The sequence below is a fragment of the Sebastes umbrosus genome, chromosome 24 (genome assembly GCF_015220745.1).
Source record: "Sebastes umbrosus isolate fSebUmb1 chromosome 24, fSebUmb1.pri, whole genome shotgun sequence".
Taxonomy (NCBI): Eukaryota; Metazoa; Chordata; class Actinopteri; order Perciformes; family Sebastidae; genus Sebastes; species Sebastes umbrosus.
In genome coordinates, this window is record NC_051292.1 from 4291864 (window position 1) to 4314851 (window position 22988).

The 22988-nt window shown below is 40.1% G+C and overlaps 1 long non-coding RNA gene across 1 annotated transcript in view; it reads right to left on the minus strand.

Annotated features, from left to right (window-relative positions):
* Positions 1-214: 214 nt before the first annotated feature.
* Positions 215-22988, minus strand: part of LOC119483589 — a 54101-nt gene continuing 31327 nt past the window's right edge. The window contains exons 3-4 of the long non-coding RNA XR_005205745.1: positions 6832-6876; positions 215-301 (exon numbers count right to left, since the gene is read on the minus strand). This is a non-coding gene — a long non-coding RNA (uncharacterized LOC119483589). The remainder of the gene's footprint in view (positions 302-6831; positions 6877-22988) is intronic.

The window sequence follows — 22988 nt, forward strand, 5'->3', positions numbered from 1 at the left end:
ACTGCATGTGATTATCATAAAGTGGGCATGTCTGTAAAGGGGAGACTCGTGGGTACCCATAGAACCCATTTACATTCACATATCTGGAGGTCAGAGGTCAAGGGACCCCTTTGAAAATGGGCATTAACAGAATAAAAGTACCGCCGGCATTCAATTTTATTCTTTTATAAATGTCTTTTGAACTGGGTGCAACCTAAATAATATAAAAGTCCTACCACAATGACAGCAGGGCAGATGAAAGCGCTCCTCCATCCAGGTACAGAGACTCCAATCCAAATCCAGAGTTCAACGGTATCCCAGCCTGTAAAACATAACACAGCTTATATCATATATATATATATATTACGTGGATTATACGAATTGATTTCATGGGATATATATATGAATTACAGTGTATTACTTTTCATAGGTATAGATACAAACAGTGTGTGAGAACAGCCTGCAACGGTACACATACAAATCCTGCTATGTTGATTTGAATGGAAATGTCCGTTCTACTCTATTTCAACATTTTAAGAGAAAGCTGTATTTTTGTTCATGTATTTTTATTTTCTTTGGGGTTTTTTTCTGCATGTATATCTTATCCCACATATAGTCGTCATAAAGAACTCCAGATGCCAAAACACTGGAGGTGAAAAGCACCAAAACATGTAAATCTGTAAGGTGCTTAACTCCCACACAGCACCTGTTCTTCCTGTGACTCAGCCAATCCGCTGGCTCAGTTACATCTCCGCCGTGTGTCTCCGAGGAGTCTTAAAGGTACTTGGTACACACATGTTCAACACACAGATCCGGCCCGACCCTCTCTCTCTCTCTCCGACTTAATCCTGATTTGTTTGTCTTCCGGAAAAGCGAGCCACGCTGACGACTCTTGAGAGATATCCATCTTGCTTTTGTTAATCCCCTGCCTGGAAAAAAGCAATTCTACTACCCCGAAACTACGAAACAAAACATACGAAACAAAAAGAAAAAACCACAGAGAGCCCTGAAGCGTCAGTCTGGTTGCTTTTATCATGAAAAGGCTGCGGCTGGACTTGAAACTGATTGCAGACACGTTCACACATGTACATTCACTTATTATGGATAACAAAGCATTAACTTCTTACAGTAATTTTGCCCCTCGGTCACGATGAATTATAGTCCGCCTTTTCCGCCGCCAGTCTCTGCCACCATGTGAGAAAAATAATCACATCAATTCTGCTTCCATTGATGTCGGCGCTGGACTTTTGTTCAACTTTTGAGTTTCATGTGCTCAGAAACTACAAAGGAATGAGAGTTCTTTTACACATTTGAGTATGTGTGTCATGGCTGCAGGCCATACCGTTTTGTTCTGATTATTTACAAAAGGAATGGGCACTTTAATAGGACTTGTCTTCATGGTTTTTGTTGGCACGCCTCGTAATAATTAGATAAAAATCAATTCAGAAAACATTACGTTGCGTCATCGCAGAACAAAAACCCCCTCGGAGAGCCGGGAAGATAAGATTTAGCAATCCCTCCTCACTGGCCATCAATAAGAAAACATCACATTCACTGTAGATGTTACATCTGGAGCTAATGGATGGATTCAGACACATGCATCACTCATTTTGGGCCTTTTTCTCTGGTATTCTGCAGCTTAATCATCACACTAAAGTTGGAGGAAAACACCTCCTGAACTTGAGTATTTTGTTCACGAGAGACAGATATCCAGCCCCGTCTCCTACAAAATTACATTCCCATAAAACTAAACTTATTTTTCTGCATACTGGGGTCCCTAAACAGTCTTGAATTACATAAATTGGGTCTCACTGTAAAGCTGAAACTGTTGTGGATCCAAATATGGGATGATGTTAATCCCCATAGGAGCCATTTCATTGTAGTGAGACCATTTTTTGAAATGTAACCTCACTGTATAAATGACCTGTGGTGACCTCTACGATAATCACAGCCTCATGAAACTTTACAGCCACAAACTAGAGACCTAGAGCATTCAGAGGATGGATGGCTTTCCTAGCTAGATTTACAATAAGGGGGTTTCTGAGCAGTTTACACAACAGAAGTGCTCGCCATCTTATCGCTGAAACAATGCAATTCTTGCAGAAATCTCCAAATGTCAAAAGTGTTTGATTCCAAATCACAGCATGACTTTTTCTATGGTGTTCCTCAAGGTCTTGGTGTTTTAATGTGGTATTTTGGAGGGATTATTGATCATTTTTATCAATTCTTGAGTAGTAAAACATGGTTAAACATTTAGCACCAAATCTGTGTAACAAATGGTATCAACACAAAAATTGCTGCAACAACTTATGAGACATAATAGAGCATGAGGATGACCATCATATACTTCTATCATAATGTTCCACGCTCTTATACTGTCACAATGTATTGAATTGTCTCAAATTAATCTCCAGGTTCCCAGCTTTCAGATGATGTACACCACTTCTTTGTGACATCTAATCTTGATCTGCTATCTCCCCTTAAAGACTCCCTGTACCCCCTAAAAAAAGACAAAAACTGGTCTATTGTGGGTCTCAGAGGGTTAAAGGGTGAATTTACTTTTTTATGGAACAATAAATTTGAGAAAAATACTAAGAAAAATCAACATAATTTAAAAAAGGCCCACATTAGAATATGGTAAGGTATATAAATAAAGTAAAAGTCTAAAAATATGGACCTCACATCCTCCACTTAGACACATAAATATGTACAGGAGGTGAGGTTGTAAACATGAAAAAGAGTCGACGCCGTCATCTGTCCTCGCATGAAGAAAAACAGTTCACCTTCTCACACACACGAACACACAATCAGTGACATTTCAGGTCCTTGCAATGACATTGCCGACAATAACCAAAGGGCAAAGTGTGTGCATGTGCGTGTAGCTGTGTGCGGAGAGGAGGACGTCATGTTTACACAATCTGACAAGCAAATCTATGGCGGAGGAAAAATGCTCAGCCACTGGAGTAAAAGTCTGCGGCTTCAGAAATTTGAAAAGATAAGTCTTCTATAAAAACACATCACAGATATGACATATCTGGGTCCCCCCACCAGCGTGGAAAAATCGTCTCAGACTCGCATAAGTGAAGTCACGACAACTCGCTGTCACATTTCCACTCCGTGCCGGCGTCACTGAGTCAGTTGTGTTCAGGATTTCAGGTTTAAATTAGTCAAGCTGCTCCTGCTGCGCTGGTTTCACAAACACACATTAGGACTATTTCTAGACAGTTACTATGCAGAACGTCACACTACTCTGTATCCACTTTATACAACTTTCACTTCATTTATATTTTAGCTTAGTTTAGTTAACCCTCTGAGAACCACAATAGAGCAGATTTATCTTCTTTAGGCGGTACAGGGGATGTTTAGGGTGAGATAGCAGGTCAACAGTAGATGTCACATAGAAGTGTATACGGTGTGTAACCGACTTTATGGACGTGATTCTCAGGGATGCTGGACTACAGACCAGGGAGGTCAAAGATCAACCAACACATGGCTGGTTTTGGTCTTTTCATGGGAACAAATGTCCGCGTAATGAAAGTTAAACACGTGATACAGGCTGCTCTGTTTTAACACTCTACACCAAACTGATCTGAAACCCCCTCAGACTGTATCCCCTAACGTCCCTTTTGCTTATTCAACTCTGCTAACGCACACTTTTCCAACATGTCAGCAAGTCTGCCCGTCGCCGCTCTATCGAGAGTTACTTGAAAGAACTGCGACTTTGCTCGCTAAGCCTCTGGATAGACTCCCACCGCCATCCTCTGGCTTTCACATCCACACAGAGAGAGAGAGAGGGGGAACTTCAGTGTGTAGGAAGCCTGTGGAAAACACACTGGAGATAATAACTAACGTGTCAAACCTGGAGCGAGATCAAAGCAGCCCGGCTGACAAGAAAACCTTCTTACCAACGCAGCGGCAGCAGCACGTAGGGGGAAGAATTAACATGTTACGCAATGCAAAGCTGTCATTTTAACACTGAAAACATCCCCACAAGTTCTCAATGAAACATTCCCTTTCACCTCACACTGAACCCAACAAAAGACTGGATCTCTCTGCTACAGTATTATTGGATATTATTATTTATTATGGTGTAAATTGATGCTGTACAGAAGGATTTTCTAAAAGCAATTAAATACTTTCTAGTTTGTTCTCTGCGACTGATTTGGAGGCGAGGGAAGAGCCGGGACGCACCTGCAGCGTTTTTTAATTAGTCATTTATCTGAGGCGCTATTAGAGAGACTAATCTACGGAGAGATGCTGAAAGTCTCTTGCCTCCTCACTCCCACACGGGTTTACACAGAGAACGAGAGGACAATAAAGAGTAAAAGATAGAAGGATGGAGGAGTGACAGCGTTCCTCTTTACTTTGGCGCAAAGTTTCTGTGTGACAGTTTCAAGCCTTGAAAACTAAATCAAAAGTTGAATATCTCATGTGCTTCACAGCAGCTTCTAACTTTTTTCCCAGAAAGTCTCTTCCTTTTTTTTCCTATTTTCAAATGTATACGGACCACATTGTTTTCTTTATTATCTATTATTAATTCTCGGTACTATTCTGTCAGTGAATTCTTAACAACGCAGTCCCAGTTATCTTTATTTTAGTAGCAGATGTCTGCGTTGCTAATGTATGTTGTCACCCGTGTTTTGCATCACTTTGTAATGCGTTACAGTACTTCTTTCAGCAGCAAGTATAAATAAATAACAGTAATAATCAATTTACTTGAAGGCGTGTGAATATAATGCACGAGGCATATAGTGTGCAATAAGAACGCCTTTCTTGCTTGTAGTCTGTAGTGACTGCAATGTGTAAATATGGAGCCCGTTCTCATTCCCAGGGCGTTAAATCCTTATGTAAGACTCAATATGACATATACAATAAACATTTTAGTGCATTGAATCCATGAAATACAAATCTATATCTACGAGGGCTGTCAAAATAGTTAATCGCAAATTAATCACTCATTTATCCGTTCAAAATGTACCTTAAAGGGAGATTTATCAAGTATTTAATACTCTTATCAACACGGGAGTGGGCAAATATGCTGCTTTATGCAAATGTATGTATATATTTAATATTGGAAATCAATTAACAACACAAAACAATGACAGATATTGTCCAGAAACCCTCACAGGTACTGCATTTAGCATAAACAATATGCTCAAATCATAACATGGCAAACTGCAGCCCAACAGGCAACAACAGCTGTCAGTGTGTCAGTGTGCTGACTTGACTACGACTTGCCCCAAACTGCATGTGATTATCATAAAGTGGGCATGTCTGTAAAGGGGAGACTCGTGGGTACCCAGAGAACACGTTTACATTCACATATCTGGAGGTCAGAGGTCAAGAGACCCCTTTGAATATGGTCACGCCAGTTTTTCCTCGCCAAAATATAGCACAAGTTTGGAGCGTTATTTAACCTCCTTCCTGACAAGCCAGCAAAGCAAGCAAACATTCAGAGGTATGCACAAAACCTCTTCAAGTGAGGCTTCAGTAATGAAAGGTATTTAGGAGAGAAAATACTTCATCAAAGCCGAAGTAAAGCCCCGGTGTGTTTGGGAGTATTCAGGAATCAAATGTGTTTTAAAGGGAAGTCTGCTACCAGGATGTTTAGAGAGACCAGCCCTCTCCTCTCCTCTCCGTCTGTGTCTCCACTTTGAACTCCGCCGGTTTCAATCCCAGCTGAGAGGAAGGAAAGACGAAGGGAGAGGAGAGGGAAGAGGAGAGCGGAGGAGGAGGAGGATGGGAGGGACGGTGGCGGAGGGGACACTTCCTGTGAAACCTCCAGCAGTTAAGGATCTGAGAGGAGATGAGCTCCTTCACCCAGCAGACCCACGCACACTGCTGCAAAGTCCCATTACACAGGAGGTCAGAGTGTAAAGATACACATCCTCCGTCTGCTACAGGGGTCTTAAAGTCATACACCCAGTTTGGAGAGGATTGGGCTGGTACGTAACGAGAAAAAGGATGGACACCAAAATCATCCGTGTGTTCAAGGTCAAGTGCTCTAAGACGGAATCGTGGAGCATTCAGGGGAGCGTACGGAGCTACGGTAGACTCTCATCATCTGTCACCGCTCTATTCATCTGTCAACTGTCAATCGTTCATCAACAGAAATGTGTAAAGTACGTGCAAAAGAAAAATACTCATATAAAGAGAAGCTGACAGAGGCATGTTCATCTTTGGAGGCTGTAGGTATATGACGTTGAGATCTACAAGCAGATCTAGATCAATTTTTAGGTAAATATTGGGGTGATTTGGCAGTAATTCCTAGGAGATTTCAAATAGGTTACCTGCTAATTATCACCTAATAACCATGAAATTTGCGGACCTGTAACATGAAGTGTTAACTGGGCTTACAATAAGTATGTAAACTTAGTAAAATACGAACGGAAACAACGTAACAGAAGACAAAATACACGTCACTTTCTTCAAAATAACTCAACAACACGTTGAGGACACGAACACCAGTGTTTGTTGGATCAATCCACCTTCTCTTCCTCCCGCCTCACTTTTTATTCTCCGTCACAAGCTCTGAGCGTAGCAAATGTACGCAGACACGTTTACATCACAGTCAATGCAGACTACATGGGGTATAAATGACACGCCAAAAGCAAGACCGGTGTTCTTATTGCACGCAAAATGACTTGTGAATTTGCCTTTTAGTGCGACCGGGCTGTACATCCAGAAACAGCAGGACGAAACGGACGTATTTCGTACTTGTATTAGCCCTATAACGCTAAATCACGTATAGTATAGTACATTATAACAGAAGGTGTCTTCACTGAACAATTTATCATTTTAAATATTAATAATAACAGTAAAACAAAGAAACATTAAAGGGGGACATCTCACCTGGAGGACGAAGGCTTCAGGCTTCACGGTCTGGTTTGTTCCAATCTGAAAAATGAGTAATAAATTCAGTTTAATTGTTCATTTCAACTTTATTTCACAATTAGGAATACCACTCTTTCTATCATTTTACAGGAATAAAGATTAATATATATAATTTATACATAGCCCATATCTGTAGGCTGATGTCCTTCCTTTCATAACCTTTTTATGTGCATATTCTACCAAGTTAAAGGGACATTTGAAAATATAACACCAGCCACATTACAAGACAAGTAGAAAAGACTAAATGAATATTTTAGTGGTGACTTTTTCTGCATTATTTGCCTCATGTGTGAAATCGTTACCGACTTTTTAATCCATCTTACATCACAACCCGAGGAGGATTTAAAATTGCACCGCACAATGAATGGTTAACGTCATTATCATTGTTATCTATAACAGCAAATGCTTTTCGGATTATAATATGATGAAGAAATGATTCTTGTCGTTAAGATAACTGGCATGTTTTTTCTTTCCCTTCCAGTGAACAAATAGCCGATCGATTATAAAGGGAGTCCAGGCAGGATGTGGTCAAACTGCAGTCATCTGAGACAGGAGATGGTTGGAGGAAGCTGTATTGATTCCTCTATATGTGTGTGTGTGTGTACTGAACTGTCATACAATACTTGAGATAATATCCATTAAGATAACAGCTCAGCTTTGGTTTTCATACAGATCGCTGGCAGGAACGGTCGTATGCATATTGAAAGCCTGAAAATTAATTGGAAGCCAAATATTTCTTATAAAATGATGAAAGGTTTGATCTGACAGCCGACCTGTTTTTACGCACAAGAAAGGCGTTCAGGTAAAGTGGGTACAGAAAAAAATATATTATCTAGCTAGATGTGAAATTGTGAATGCGAGCTGGACCTTGGTTACATTCTTGTCTCAGAGTCATTCTTATGCGTCAGCAGAGCCTAATATGGTATTTCATTACTAGTCAAAGGCTTTCAGTTTCCGTATAAATGTGTTATTTTCGCCTATTTTAAAATGTTGTATCTGAATATTTCTGCATACTGGGGTCCCTAAACAGTCTCTGAATTACATAAATTGGGTATCACTGTAAAGCTGAGACTCTTGTGGATCCAATGAGCCCAACTTTATTCTTGTGTGATGATGTTAGTCCCTATAGGAGACATTTCATTGTCGTGAGACCATTTTTTTGACCTTGCTGTATAAAATGACCTGTGGTGACCTCTAGGATAATCACAGCCTCATGAAACTTTACAGCCACAAACTAGAGACCTAGAGCATTCAGAGGATGGATGGCTTTCCTAGGTAGATTGACAATAAGGGGGTTTCTGAGCAGTTTACACAACAGAAGTGCTCGCCATCCAATCGCAGAAAAATGCAATTCTTGCTCAAAATGTCAAAAGTTTTTGATACCAAATCACAGCATGGCTTTTTCTATGGTGTTCCTCAAGGTCTTGGTGTCTTAATGTGGTATTTTGGAGGGATATTGATCATTTTTTATCAATTCTCGAGTGGTAAAAAATTGTAAAATTAAGCACCAAATCTGTGTAACAAATGGTATCAACCAAACAATTGCTGCAACAACTTATGAGACATAATAGAGCATGGGGATGACCATCATATACTTCTATCCGTCTTGGTTTTTGGCCGTCACCTTCTTGATTTTCTGCAACCAGGAGTGACACGAGACAGTGGAGCTAAGTACAATCTAATGATGACCATCATATACTTTGATCATAATGTTCTAAACCTTTATGCACTTTTACAATTCATTTTAATCAATGAATTCATGTTTATTTCTGATTTATGACTAGAATACCATGAGACACAGTGTTAAGCTGCATCTCAAATTAATCCTCAGGTTCCCAGCTTTCAGATGATGTACACCACTTCTATGTGACATCTACTGTTGACCTGCTATCTCCCCCTAAAGACCCCCTGTACCCCCCTAAAAAAAGACAAAAACACGTCTATTGTGGGTCTCAGAGGGTTAAATATTTATAAAATCCAATCCAATCTAATCCAATTAATGCATTTGACGTTACGATCACTCCAATTTCAGAGTGGATCAATGCTGAATGTGAGACGATTTTTTTTTTTGTATCCAATCCACAAGGTCATGTATCAGCGCTCCCCCTGCACCAAATGCTTTACATGGATCAATGCAAAGCCAACATGGATGACTGCCGGGGTTACATGGTCTCCTTTGATCCATTATTAATAATGCTGAGGTGCTGCTTTTTGGTCTGAGTGTGTGAGATTCCTCAGAGGGATATTTTTTCTGCACACAGCATATATATATATATATTACTGGCAGTAGCTACGGGAAAAACTGTCCTTGGCAAATTTCCTGGAAAAAAGAAAGTTTTTCCTGCCTTGTTATTAATGCTGTTGATTAATGTTGCAGCCGTTAAAGTCATCATTAATATCATTGTTGTCATCATCCTCCTCATTTTGAAGCAGCAGGAAGAATCTTTGTCCTTTTGTGTCATGATTTTTTATCAGCAGACGGTTCAAATAAGGAAAAAACTCGACAAAATTAAGTGAGTCATTTTTTAGTTTACTGCTGTTACACACCCCTCTAAAGAATCTGTATCATGAAAAACACATTATCTGCCAACTGTCTTTGAATTAAAAACCTTGACATCCACATCGAGTCAAAACTATACTCATTCACACGAAGAACACAGGTGTGACTCCTAGATCAAGAAAAGTCTTTTACAGAGACGTAAAAGTAAGTGATGACAAAAAGAAACCTTCAGTTATCCTTGTGTTTGAAGCAGGTAAACAATAGCCAAGGATCAGCTCTACGACTCCAAAATCTCACTGCTAGTGTGTTTAGCTTAGAAAATCTTTGCTCCATTAAAGGAAAAGAGTCAATTTGGATTTAAAAACAAGAAAATGCTTTTTTTCCTGAAACTGGATTCAGTAAATGACACCATTCACCCTCCGACACATGGTAACAACACAAAAAGGCCTTTTTTCATTTAATGGGACCATTAAGGGATCTCTAAAGGGACCTCTTTGAATGTCTGACATTAAAGCAGCACGAGACAATTTCACATATTGGCAGCCGCAAATGGAAGCAGGAGATAAGTGCCTGAGATGTAATGAGTTTAGGTCGCCAGAAATCCAACAATGTGACTTCAGTAAACTGCACTTGGTTCGCTCATGTTAACAAATACAGTAGCAGAGAACACTCGAAGACAATCCAACTATAGACTGTTTATAAGAAGTGGACGAAACACCATGATGTCACCCACTGGTTTGTGGACTACGATTTTGAAGCCTCGAATTCGACATTATGCCGTCGCCTTCTCGGTTTTTGGCTGTCGCCATCTTTGTTTTTGGATGTCACCATCTTGGTTTTTGGTTGTGGCCATCTTGGTTTTTAGCTGTCGCCATCTTGGTTTTTGGTTGTGGCCATCTTGTTTTTTGGCCGTCGCCATCTTGGTTTTTGGTTGTGGCCATCTTGGTTTTTAGCTGTCGCCATCTTGTTTTTTGGATGTCACCATCTTGGTTTTTGGTTATGGCCATCTTGGTTTTTGGCCGTCACCATCTTGGTTTTGCCCGTCGCTATCTTGGTTTTGGGCCGTCGCCATCTTTGTTTTTGGATGTCACCATCTTGGTTTTTGGCCATCGCCATCTTGGTTTTTTGGCCATCACCATCTTGGTTTTTGTCTGTCACCATCTTGGTTTTTGGATGCTGCCATCTTTGTTTTTTTCTGTCGCCATCTTGGTTTTTGGCTGTCGCCATCTTGGTTTTTGGCCGTCGGCATCTTGGTTTTTGGATTTTGCCATCTTGGTTTTTGTCCGTCGCCATCTTGGTTTTTGGATGTCACCATCTTGGTTTTTGGCTGTCGCCATCTTGGTTTTTGGCCGTCGGCATCTTGGTTTTTGGCTGTCGCCATCTTGGTTTTTGTCCGTCACCATCTTGGTTTTTGGATGTCACCATCTTGGTTTTTGGCCATCGTCATCTTGGTTTTCAGCTGTCGCCAAACATTAATTTTGGACACGCCAACATTTTTTAAATGATTAATTCACAATCATAGTAATTTTTACAGGAAAAGCCAATCTGTTTTTGCACATTTCTAAAAGCTCTGTGGATGTAGAGTTTTTATCTAAAAAATATATATTTGTCTACATAAAAATGTGATCAATAGCACCTTTAAATCAGCATCTAATACGAAACACCCACATTTCTTCTTTGTGGCCTGAGGGACTGAATATTATTTAGCAGCTGGATCAACTTTTGTTGGTGATTTTTGGATGGAGGGAATGTTTTACAGTAGACTATATTTCCTTTGCCGCTCCTTCTGGGTGGAGACCATTTCCCATCATCCATCACTTAAATCTAATATAAAAAAACTCCAAATCTGTTGTGCTTTATTTAAATAAACGACCCATGCATGATCTTTCAGGTGTTTTTATCTGATTAGATGATGCAGGATGTTCTTTTTTCGTTGGGTTAGTTCTTAATTTTCCAGATGGCGGTGGAAGTCCCGAGAGTTCGGTGTTTGGAATATGCAGGATGACAGCGGAGCTACAGTGTTCCCCTTGTTTAATTGAGTTTCAGTTTTTGGGCCCCCACCTCACAGGGACGTTGAGTCATCCAACCTAATTGGTTTTGGCTGTCGAGCACCTTGGGGAGAAGAGCGGCAGCTGAGCAGGATTCCTGTGTTAGGAGGTGCTCCGGCGCCGAACTAAAAAGCTTTTTTACACTCATCATGCAGAGAATAAGCAGATTTTCAAATAAACTGCATCATGGTTTGGTATCTAGTATCTCTTTATCCATGTGTGTCATTTCTACCAATTAAGGAGTGCAGTCAAACCCTGCCTCTACGTCTGCACCAACAAATTAATTATATTACATTTTCAGCCCACATAATCCGTCATGATTACACAGCGGAAAAGTGCCATATGTTGGCTAACAAATGTCATCTTACTCACACATTCTCTTCTCCTGCTTGCACTCCTTTGTGAGCCGATGTTAAAAGAAGAGCCTTGAATTATTTTTTTTCAATGCACCCATGCCGTCAACAGAGGTGTCTCCTCAGACACACAGTTTTCTTATTTCACCTTGATTTGAATGAGCAAAGATGCACTCTGGTTGCACGCGTGTGAATGTTTCTAATAAGGTTTCTAATAATAGTGTTGCTTCTTCCATCTGTGATCCATCCTCAATCTTTGGCTTTGCCTCAGAGATGGCTGATAGGTGAAGAGTCAGTAGGCTGCACGCTGCTGATAAGCCAAGTCTGCACAAACCCTATGGACTCACCTCTAATCTCCACACACAGTTTGATTCCAGAGGTTTCTATGTGTGTGTGGGGGCCACCTAACCTTGGCAGTTTAATTTTAAAAGGCTGAGGAGATTTTATCTAGCGAGCTTAAAGTGGAAGAGTATAGACGGAGCTACTGGTTGCACACTTTGACCCTTCAAACTGGTTTATGTTCACAGCAACGGCTTCAGGAAAAGTCTTTAGTGCATGTGATTAGTAGCATTTGCTTCTGATGGAACAGATGAATTAATTTATTGTTAATTAAGTGTCCTGTCTCAAAGTATACTGTATTATTGCTCCTCTAAGGGAAGTTGATGAAACAATAACGACAATAAAATCTGCTACGTGGCTTCAACATGTTGCTTTTGAAGGTCCCATATTGTCTTTTTTTATTATAAAGCAGGTTTAAGTGATATATAAATACTCTGAAAGTATCCAAATGCTCAATCCACGGAGAAATACAAACATGCCGTATTCAGAAACTGTGCCTTTAAATAAGCCGTCAGGATTTCTGTCATTTTGTGATGTCACAAATATACAAAATTTAGACAATTTCACAGTTTTAAACGTTCTAAATGTGTACCAGTTTATTTCCGTTTGCAGTGTATATGAATGACATCAGCTAACAGGAAGTAAACATGGAACCAAGCTGTTGCCTAGCAACGGAATTCTGTTGCAATTCCATTGAAATGCGCTAAAACGGAGCGTTTCCGACATACAGGTATATTCAGGCAGACAGTATGAGGAAAATAAATTGTTTTTTGAACATTAAAGCATGTGAACATGTTCTAGTAGAAACAGAAATACTATTTTTTATAATACTATAAATAACTATGAACCTGAAAAGAAGCATAATATGGGACCTTTAAAGGTGATATTGATAACATTCAGCCACTACATGTGGCATTCTCCATCCCCGTTCCAATTTCCACTCTCTCGTCATGTATGATGCAAAAAAAAAACTCTGTTACCATGGAAATACAACAAAATCAGAGGCTGACACCTCATTGGTCCATATCTGACCTTAGCAGGGGGTTGATCGGCTTAGTAAACAGTTATGCTAATGATGCTCCATCAGCATACGGAGTCCTCCTCCCCCCTTCCTCCCTGCTGAGATGCCCGTCACCCACAGTTTAGAGGCGTGTGGAGACGCCACCTCCTCGCATTTCTATCTGTATTCAGCTATCAAAGTGTACTTTTAAAGTCAGAAGTGTGGGTGGACTGCTAAAATCTCTCCACCCTCATACAAAAGCAATTTGAGAGGCTCTCCGCTGAGCTAATGCGTCTGACTGCATTACAGTCCATTAACAAACAGCCGCTGCAGGGATGTAAGTGTGATTTAATAGCCCGAGACAGGAGAGGTACCAAATGGATAAGACAAGTTTGATTAAGAAGATGATCAGTGAGTGGGAACCATCTCTGAAATGTGCAGAAATAGCATGTTAAGATTGGTTTCATTTGGCTTTAGCTCAAGCTTTTTCTGTGATATTTATACGCCCTGTTTCCACCACAGGAACCTAAAAAGGCCCTGGCTGGGGGGGAAGGACTTTCTGGAAGTAAAGCAACTTTCGGGGTGGAGTTTGCAGGGATGACCAACACTGAGTGGTAAATATATGCAGCAGTAAATATCGTTGTGGCAAGACCAAATGTTTTTTAGATGAAACAGGCGTGCCAACACAGTGTCACCGCAGGTCGTGAAATAGTCACAAAATGTAATCTATCTGATTTGTGTACATACACACAAATTTCCCTTTGTTTTCGTGACGCTCAGCACGACTGTAAACTATTTTTTCATGCTTTTTCCTATGAATATCCAGCACATGTCAATTTCCACTCCAGTCTTTTCAAAATAAAACTACTTAGTTAGGTTTAGGAAAAGATCGACTTGTTTAGGCTTAGGCAACAAAACTACTTAGTTAGGTTTAGGAAAAGATCGTGGGTTCGATTAGAAAAACAACGTAAGTGCCGTGACTTAAGTATGGAAGTTACATGACAAAAACTACTTAGTTAGGTCTAGGAAAAGATCGTGGTTTTGGGTTAAAATAACACCGGAAGTGGCGTAACTTAAGTACGGAAGTTACATCATAAAAACTACTTTGGTTTCGGTTAAAATAACTCCGGAAATGCCGTAACTTAAGTACGGAAGTTACATGACAAAAACTACTTAGTTAGCTTTTGGAAAAGATCACAGTTTGGGTTCAAATAACTCCAAAAGTGCCGTAACGTAAGTACAGAAGTAACGTGACAAATCTACTTAGATAGCTTTAGTAAAAGATTATGGTTTTGGTTAAAATAACACTGAAAGTGCCGTAACTTAAGGTACGGAAGTTCAATTTTGACTTCTGGTTTCAAACGTGACACCAACACCGGTCTACTGGGCAAAAGTCCTGTGTTTTTTTCACCCATCCATCCACCCCAAACATCCTCCCTACATGGCGTTAGCTGCTCTTTAAACTTCCTGGTTCACAATTACGTGGATTACATACGAATTGATTTCATGCTGAAAAAAAAAATGTGAAACAAAGTCCTGGGAACTTTTGGTGGAAACCCGGCTAATGAGCCTGTATGGATGAGACTTCAGGCAACATTTTCCTTCTGCTACAATAAAAACTTGTCATTTTTACGAACAAAATGAGATCTTCAGACATTAGCAGCTCATCAGAACAAAACAATGTCCGCGGGTGGAAATGAGATTTTGAAGCAAATTGAGTCACAGCATAACAAACGCACAGCAGGGCTGCAGCAGCGCTCCAGGAGCGGCTGACAACTGATAAGCGTCTTTGGCTCAATGTAGCATCAGTGGCACAGTAGGGGGGGTGTTGATGGGTGGCGGGCATGCTGGTGGGAATCCCGGGTGCGTTTTTGTTCCTGGTGAAGTAAACACACTCAGCAGGAGGTGGGTGTCACTGTGTCTCTCACACAAAGTGATCTAGTGACGCTCCAGTTTCTCTAATCTTTAGGGGGGGTCCTCGGCTCATGGAGATACTGTAAATTAACTGATAAACAAACAAACACTCAAAGGCGTTAATGCTTCATTGAGAATGGCGTCTGGATTAGTTGTGACCCCAAGTGTCCCATGTGTGGGACTGCTGGACAGGAAGTGATGATTGGCGAAGGTTAACGAGGTTAAAGCCCGGAGGAGAGGCGGCTTAATAACAAGATGGAGAGAAGAGAAGAGAAGGGACTTCGCTGGCCGAATCATAAAACACATATTTGTCGAGCTAATGAAAAGGAACACACCTGCTGTGCAAACACATACCTGAATTAATGCTGTTTACATTCTTTCATTCACTGTACAAGAGCAGCGGTTTTAAAGAGGAGAACGTTTGCTCTGGGGATGGCTTTGCTATCTTTTTGAGAAGGTAAAATGTTGTCTTCATTATCGAAAAACTTCTACCGGCATCGGAAAATGTGCACAAAAACACAAGCATAACTTTTCTTTAATAATGTCAATTTGCCCAGTACTTTGGTTTACAACCAAATACCTGCAAAACTACCGGCATCCCCATCACTCTCAGCTGTACTGTCCTGATTAGTAAATGTTAGCATGCTTACTTGCTAAACTAAGATAGTGACTATCTTACTTATTACTTATTATTTACGAATTACAGTGCATTACTTTGTTCACTAACTTAGTTTAGCAAGTTTTTTGATGGTATTTTTATTTAAAAAGAACAGATAGAATATACTATATATATATATACAGTATATATATATATAAAGAACATTATTCACAGATATTTAACATAGAGCATTTTCACTTTGGTTTTCACTTGGTTCAAAATTGAGTAGTACGAATAAAAAAATAATATAAATTAAAACAAATTGTAAATAACAAATAATGAATACATAAATAAATAAATAAATAAATAAATAAATAAATAAATAAATAAATACAAATAAAAAAGCCAACAAACACAAAATTAATAAAATAAAACATAAATACAGATTAATTAATTTTGCATTTCGTATAGGAGAAGATACATATACATGCTTTGAAATATAAACAAATTTGTGGATTTAAGTATTGGGAAAATTGACATTATGGCCATTGATGGTGCTTAAAGAAAACTTAAGGGATCACCAAAGTGAATGAAATTTATTGTGAAGCGACAACAAATGTATCCTCTGGGAACCATGAATGAAAATCTATCCAATAGTTCAGTCTGGACCAAAGTGGTGGAGCCACCGTGGCTAAAATAAATGGATTTTTGTGTTGCGTCGCTTTAAGTTTTGCTCCTTGAGGTCCAACCTTTTGTCCCCGGTGGATCATTGGCTGCAGCCCACGTTAGCACACATGATGTTGACTGATCTTATTGCTACGGAGGAGATAAATTTAGAGCTTAAGCAGGCGATGAGGACTCTCTCCGGACAACATGCTGAGACATGTGTTGCGTTTGGCCTCTGACCAATAAGGGCGAGCCGGGGAGCAGATGGCAAAGAGAGAGGAGAGAGGCAGGAGGTCAGCGGTCTGCATGTAGCCCTCAGTGAGGATCCGACATATGGTAAACCAGACCAGAGAAAGATGAGGGAGTATAATAATCTGTTATTTAATGTCAAATGTAAATGTCAAAACAGCTTTGAGCTTTACAGTCAAAGCTCGATTTGTGCAACTGAAAACTGTGGCGTAACAGCAAACTGTATCCAGTAAAACATGAGTCAGGACCTTTTTCTGGTGAATTGGCAGCGGCTCGGCAGCTCACCACAGAAACATTCCTCTCATGAAAAGCTTTTCCTGTTGTTCCCACAGTCGTCTCCAAACTCAATACCCCATGGAGGGCAGCAGTGAGCCAATGTGGAAAAGTTTCACTGAAATAATAATATACTGATGGTGGATCGCATGAGAGCTGACGTGAAAAGTAGAACTCATTAGTACAATAAGGATGCACTATCAGGCAGTGTTCCAAGCTGAAATAATAGCTTTTAATTTGGTTAAAAGTTCTTAGTTTTTAACAAAAAAGCATTAAAGTGAGACTCTGTAATTTTCGAAAGAATACATAACACATTCTTCTTCTTAAAAACGAATAAAACTCACCATTACTCAGTCCAATACACCTAGGGATTTTGCTGTTGCAGTCTAACTTGGTCTGGTAGGACCAGATTATGGTGGCTAATGTTACAAACGTTGCTTTAAAGTCTTAATAAATAATAAATAAGGATGTTTTTCCAAATTTAACTTTGATTGTTGCTTATTTAGTCATGAATATTTAATGTTATACTGAAGATTTGAAACAGAGTTTTGGGGCACTTTAAATCACACACTGAGTTAAATATTACAAGCCACAACTGAAATGATTTTTCAGTGTTCTTTTCTACACACAAGAGAATGACTATAGCACATAAATAGTATATGAGATGATGATGAGAAAATCCAATAATGCAGATGTGAACACTAGGAAACATTTATACATTTATATATATACACATATGGCCATTTTTGTCGCGTACCTTCCGTACTTAAGGAAGCCACTTTATGCGTTATTTTAACCCAAACTACGATATTTTCCTAAACCTAACTAAGTAGTGTTTGTCGCGTAAATTCCGTAGTTGAGTTACGCCACTTTCGGTGTAGTTTAACGCAAACCACGATCTTTTCGTAAACCTCACCAAGTAGTTTATTTCATGCATGTTCCGTACTTAAGTTACACCACTTTCGGTGTAGTTTAACCCAAACTACGATCTTTTCCTAAACCTAACTAAGTAGTTTTTGTCGCGTACCTTTCGTACTTAAGTTACAACACTTACGATGTTATTTCAACCCAAACCATGATCCTTTCCTAAACCTAACAAAGTAGTTTTTAATCAAATACCTTCTGTACTTAAGTTACGCCACTTTCGGTGTTATTTCAACCCAAACCACGATCTTTTCCTAAACTAAGTAGTTTTGTTGCCTAAACCTAACTAAGTAGTATCCTGTGAAGATGGAAGTTTATTTCAAAAAGACTGGAACGGAAATTGACACGACATTTGTAGGAAGATGCATGAAAAATTAGGTATAACTTTTCAAAAGATATCATACGAACCGTTGTATGAGGATACGTTGCTCTTGTATGCAAAGGCTCTACACTGTTATACTTCGCTTCGCTGTGTCAGCATTTTAGATTAAGCCACATTTTCCCACCAGTTCATTCATAATGAACTAAAGGCTTGTCATTAAGCTCAAGCCGTCTGCACGAACACATTCTCCTCTTCATCCTCTTTTCTCAAGACCTTCAGCACAAGCTTATTCTGTAAAGAAGGAAAAAAAACGCCCATTGTTTCGCTTTCAGCCCGTCTCTATTTTACAGCTGTGCATGACTGATTGTTTGAGGCAGGAGGATTGGGGGGGAAACAATGCGCCACCAGTTTAGACCTATTGATCTACACGCTCCCAGTCTGCATCCGTCCCAGCTGGTCCTGCAGGAAAATGGTGGGGGGGTTGAGGTTAGCGGCTGCTCAAACACACACCAACAACTCGGGGAAGGTTGCATTTTCAGAGAACTTGTGTGAGGATATTCTGTGGGCGAGCAGCAATGAGCTTTATTGAGCTGTTGGGTGAAACAACTCACTTCCACCTCGGCCTTGACTTCACCCGGTTCAATAACAGGCAGTCGATTGCACATAAAAAGCAATATGTGTGTGATAGATGGTCATTCCTGCTCAATCGAGTTGCCATAACAGTTCACCCAAGCAATTGTATTCCTTAATCAAGATGGCTCCTACAAAAGATGGTGATGAATAGAGTCCATCTCTCTCTAAGCCTGTTACTGCAGACGGATTAAGATATTTATTCTGTTTTGCACCGGAGAGTGGGCTTAATATTAAAAGTATTTATCAAAACTGTACGTGAGGGAAATCCTGATTGATAAAATAGTCTTAGGATAGTTTGCCCTTCATGAATCAAAGTCAAATAAGCAATCGAGAGCTTTTTTTTATCCACTTATTTGTGTGAATTTATGAAAAATGTCCAACGAGGAGTGGCTTCCAGCTCCATTCCAAAGCACACAGTTTGTCAGCCGTCAGATTAACGGACTGGGAGGCAGGTGTAAACAAAAGAATATCACGCTTTTCTTCAAACAATTCTTGTCTTTCGGGACGGAGCTGCCAAAGGCTACAATGGAGCTCAACCTTTCCATGTGCCAGATAGGAGTGGCTTCTTGTCACATTTATCCCACATAAATGCCAACGCCGTATGTGTGCGTGAGTCATGTCTGTGTCAGAGAGTTTTATATTAAACAAAAGAGTTTAAAGCCATGCTGGCGGCTCTGTGAGTACTAAGACAGAGTGGTGCTTTGAGATTAATGCTACCATCGGCATGCTAACAGGCTCAGGTACTGTAGGCCTATAGTGTTTACTATGTTCACAACCCAACCCTGTCTCCAACAAAATTACGTTCCCAAACTGGCATGGCCATTTTCAAAGGGGTCCCTTGACCTCTGACCTCCTGATATGTGAATGAAAATGGGTTCTATGGGTACCCAAGAGTCTCCCCTTTACAGACATGCCCACTTTATGATAATCACACGCAGTTTGGGGCAAAAAACATGTAATTTAGAGATTAATCTAGAGGAAATGTAAGTAGGATTCATCCTCTGGGGACTATGAATGTCTGTACCAAATTTTGTGCCAATACATCATGTAGATGTTGAAATATTTCACGGGATAAGTGAAAACATTGACCTGCTGTTGGCGCTAGAAGAAAAGTCGGTGGATTACCAAGTCATGAGGATTCATCCTCTGGGGATCATGCATGTTTTTACTGAACTTCATGGCAATCCATCCAATAGTTGTGGAGACATTTAACCAAAAAAAAAAAAAAAAAAAGTCAACCTCATGGTGGCGCTACACGAAAAGTAAAGGGGTCACCAAAGTCAGTAAGAGCCATCCTCTGGGGACCACGAATGTCTGTACCAACTTTTGTGCCAATACTTCACATAGATGTTTACATATTTCACAGAATAAGTGACAACTTTGACCTGCTGATGGCGCTAGAAGAAAAGTCAGGGGACTGCCAAGTCATGAGGATTCATCCTCTGGGGACCATAAATGCATATACATCTATATCTATATACCAAATTTCATGGCAATCCATCCAATAGCTGTAGAGACATTTACAGTAAAAATGTCAACCTCATTGTGGCGCTAGAGGAAATGTAAGTGGATCACCAAAGTGAGTAGGATTCATCCTCTGGGGACCATGAATGTCTGTGCCAAATTTCATGGCAATCCTTGCAATAGTTGTTGAGATATCTCATTCTGGATGTGGTGGTCCAACCAACACTAGCATGGCTTAAAAAAACAGTGTGTCTGAACATCTGCAGACCATAAGGACACCACCTTGGGAAAACAGCGGAAATCACCCACAGCACATCTGAAATCAATGTATTAGCTCACTTCACTTCGCATACTTAAACAACATGGCTGAGTACTGTAAACCTTGTTAAAACATTGTGGGACACATCCAGACAGGGTGGACTGCAGACTTGCTAAAGACTGATTTTCTGCCAGCTCGGCCGACCAATAGGGAGTGTTTAAGACCAGGCGATCTGCTTTAGTGGGATTCCTTTCTTATTACAGTATCTGGGTCAGGCTACATACTATTACAGTACGGACCCGGCGGTAGAATTAAGGTTCAATTGCCACATACATGTTGTGTTGTTTGTAACGGTCAGTGTTGAAATTGCTTGGTGATAAAGTGTTGTAATTCAGTCCCTCTTCTCCACCGTGCTGAGTTATGTCCTACATTTCTCAAATGCATTTCAACAAGCCTCAGAGTGTGCGTGGACATCACCGTTCAAATATGTGTGCACGTAAGTGAGAGTGTATGAAACGACAATGGAGGCAATAATGGTTAAAAAAAGCAGGTTTATCCAGTTGAGAACAAGCAATGCTCGACATGTCAGACGTTCTGGTTTATGAGGCTATGCTCTGGGTGGAGAAAGTGTTATTTGATCCACATCTTGCACAGCAGACTACTCCCTAGTGTGTCTGGTGGAAATAGAAGCAAAACTTTACTCTGAAAAAGATGCCCTAGCTCGCTGTTTAATGATGAGGGACTGACACCAAAGAACAATTGCAGCTGTTGTTTTGCAGGAAATAATATGTTACTGTATCCGAATGCAGGAACAACATCAGATAAGACTGAAAGAAAAACATTTTTGGGATTATATGTTTTTTGTTTTCTTACAGGAGATAGATGAGAAGATCAACACCACTCTCATGTCTGTACACTAAATACGAAGCTATGGCTTGCTTAGCTTAGCATAAAGACTGGAAACAGGGAAATCGCTAACAGCAAAGGTAACAAAATCTACCTATCAGCACCTTTAAAGCTCACGAAATAACATTTTGTATCTCGTTTGTTAAATCCGTACATACCTAGGCTAGCTGTCGAACTATTCCTTTAACGTGTGTAGGATTTAGTGGCATCTAAGTGGTGTGGTTGCAGATTGCAACCAGCTGGCGATACCACGGTTTTGCACTCTGCGGCTCACGTTAGCGCAATTTCCCAAGCGTCAGATAACGTAAAAATGCTAAGCGCCCTCTCTAGAGCTAGAGTTTGGTTTGTCCGTTCTGAGCTACTGTAGCAACATGGCTGACTCCGTGAAGAGGACCCGCTAGCTAAGCTAATGAAAACACAATGATTCTTATTTTAAGGTGATCATACACTAGTGAAAACATAGTTATAAATAATATATTCCATTTCTCCTTTAAAGGTAACGTGTGTAGGATTTAGTGGCATCTAGTGGTGTGGTTGCAGATTGCAACCAACCGGCGGTTCCGCGGTTTATACACTCACGTTAACGCAATTTCACAAGCGTGTCGGAGAACTACATGGCCTTTAGGTAACGTAAACACGTGAAAGTCTTTCTAGAAACATGACGGACTCTGTGTAGAGGACCCACTCGCCATTGTAGATATGAACGGCTCATTCTAAGCTTACGAAAACACAATGATTCTTATTTTAAGGTGATTATACACTAATGAAAACTGCTAATACGTAGATCCCCGAAATGTTACACACTGTTCCTTTAATTTGGAAGGGTAAAAAGTCAGCCTGGGAACGTAATTTTGTAGGAGACAGGATTGTGTGTTACTCCACAGGAGCCAACCTAACATTACGTTTGCATCTTGTTTATTCTCATACAGCTTATTTGGTTCTTCAACAGTTAAATTGTTGGATTTGTTTTTACATAAATACGTAAAAACAAAGTATTTCTGTGAAATCACGTTGTAAAAAGAATAAACTTACTATAAACACACTATAGACTTGAAATCAAATCCATTAAGGCTGTTACTCTGTATGTCTTACTCAGTATGTCCGTCCACTTAGAAATATGAGAAGTGAGTCTTCAGACTTAACAAATGAGACTTAAAATCTAATATAAGAAAAGTTCCCTCAACGCGAGGAGTTGTGTGTCGTCTTTCATCTCCGACATTTATTTTTCACCTGACAGCCCTGTTTTCCTGCCCCTGACAGCCTCATACATCTCAGCCCTTGTGTATGTGATGAAGTCATTGCGTGATATATAGGCTCGCTGTGTGAGGAAAAGCAGTCTGCATGCTCGGCAGCCCTCCGGGGGAATTCAACCCGGGCCTGTATGACATTGTCTGCTCCCAGCGATACTGTACGAGCTGATGTTGTCTGACTCACAGAGAGCTGTTTGTTCCATTCAGCTGCTACAAAACCTGCTTTTCACTGAGATGTCAAGACGGTCGGGACTCGTGTCCAACTTGTTTTTCTGAGAGGAAAGACTGTTGTTACACTGTAGAGCTGAAGAGGTGAATGTTAACTGCTGTGTAAAAACTATTTAACCGGTTAAGTAGGGCATCTACAGTGATTGTTTTCTCAGTATTTTTTCTTTTGCATGTAACTTGTTGTCTCTC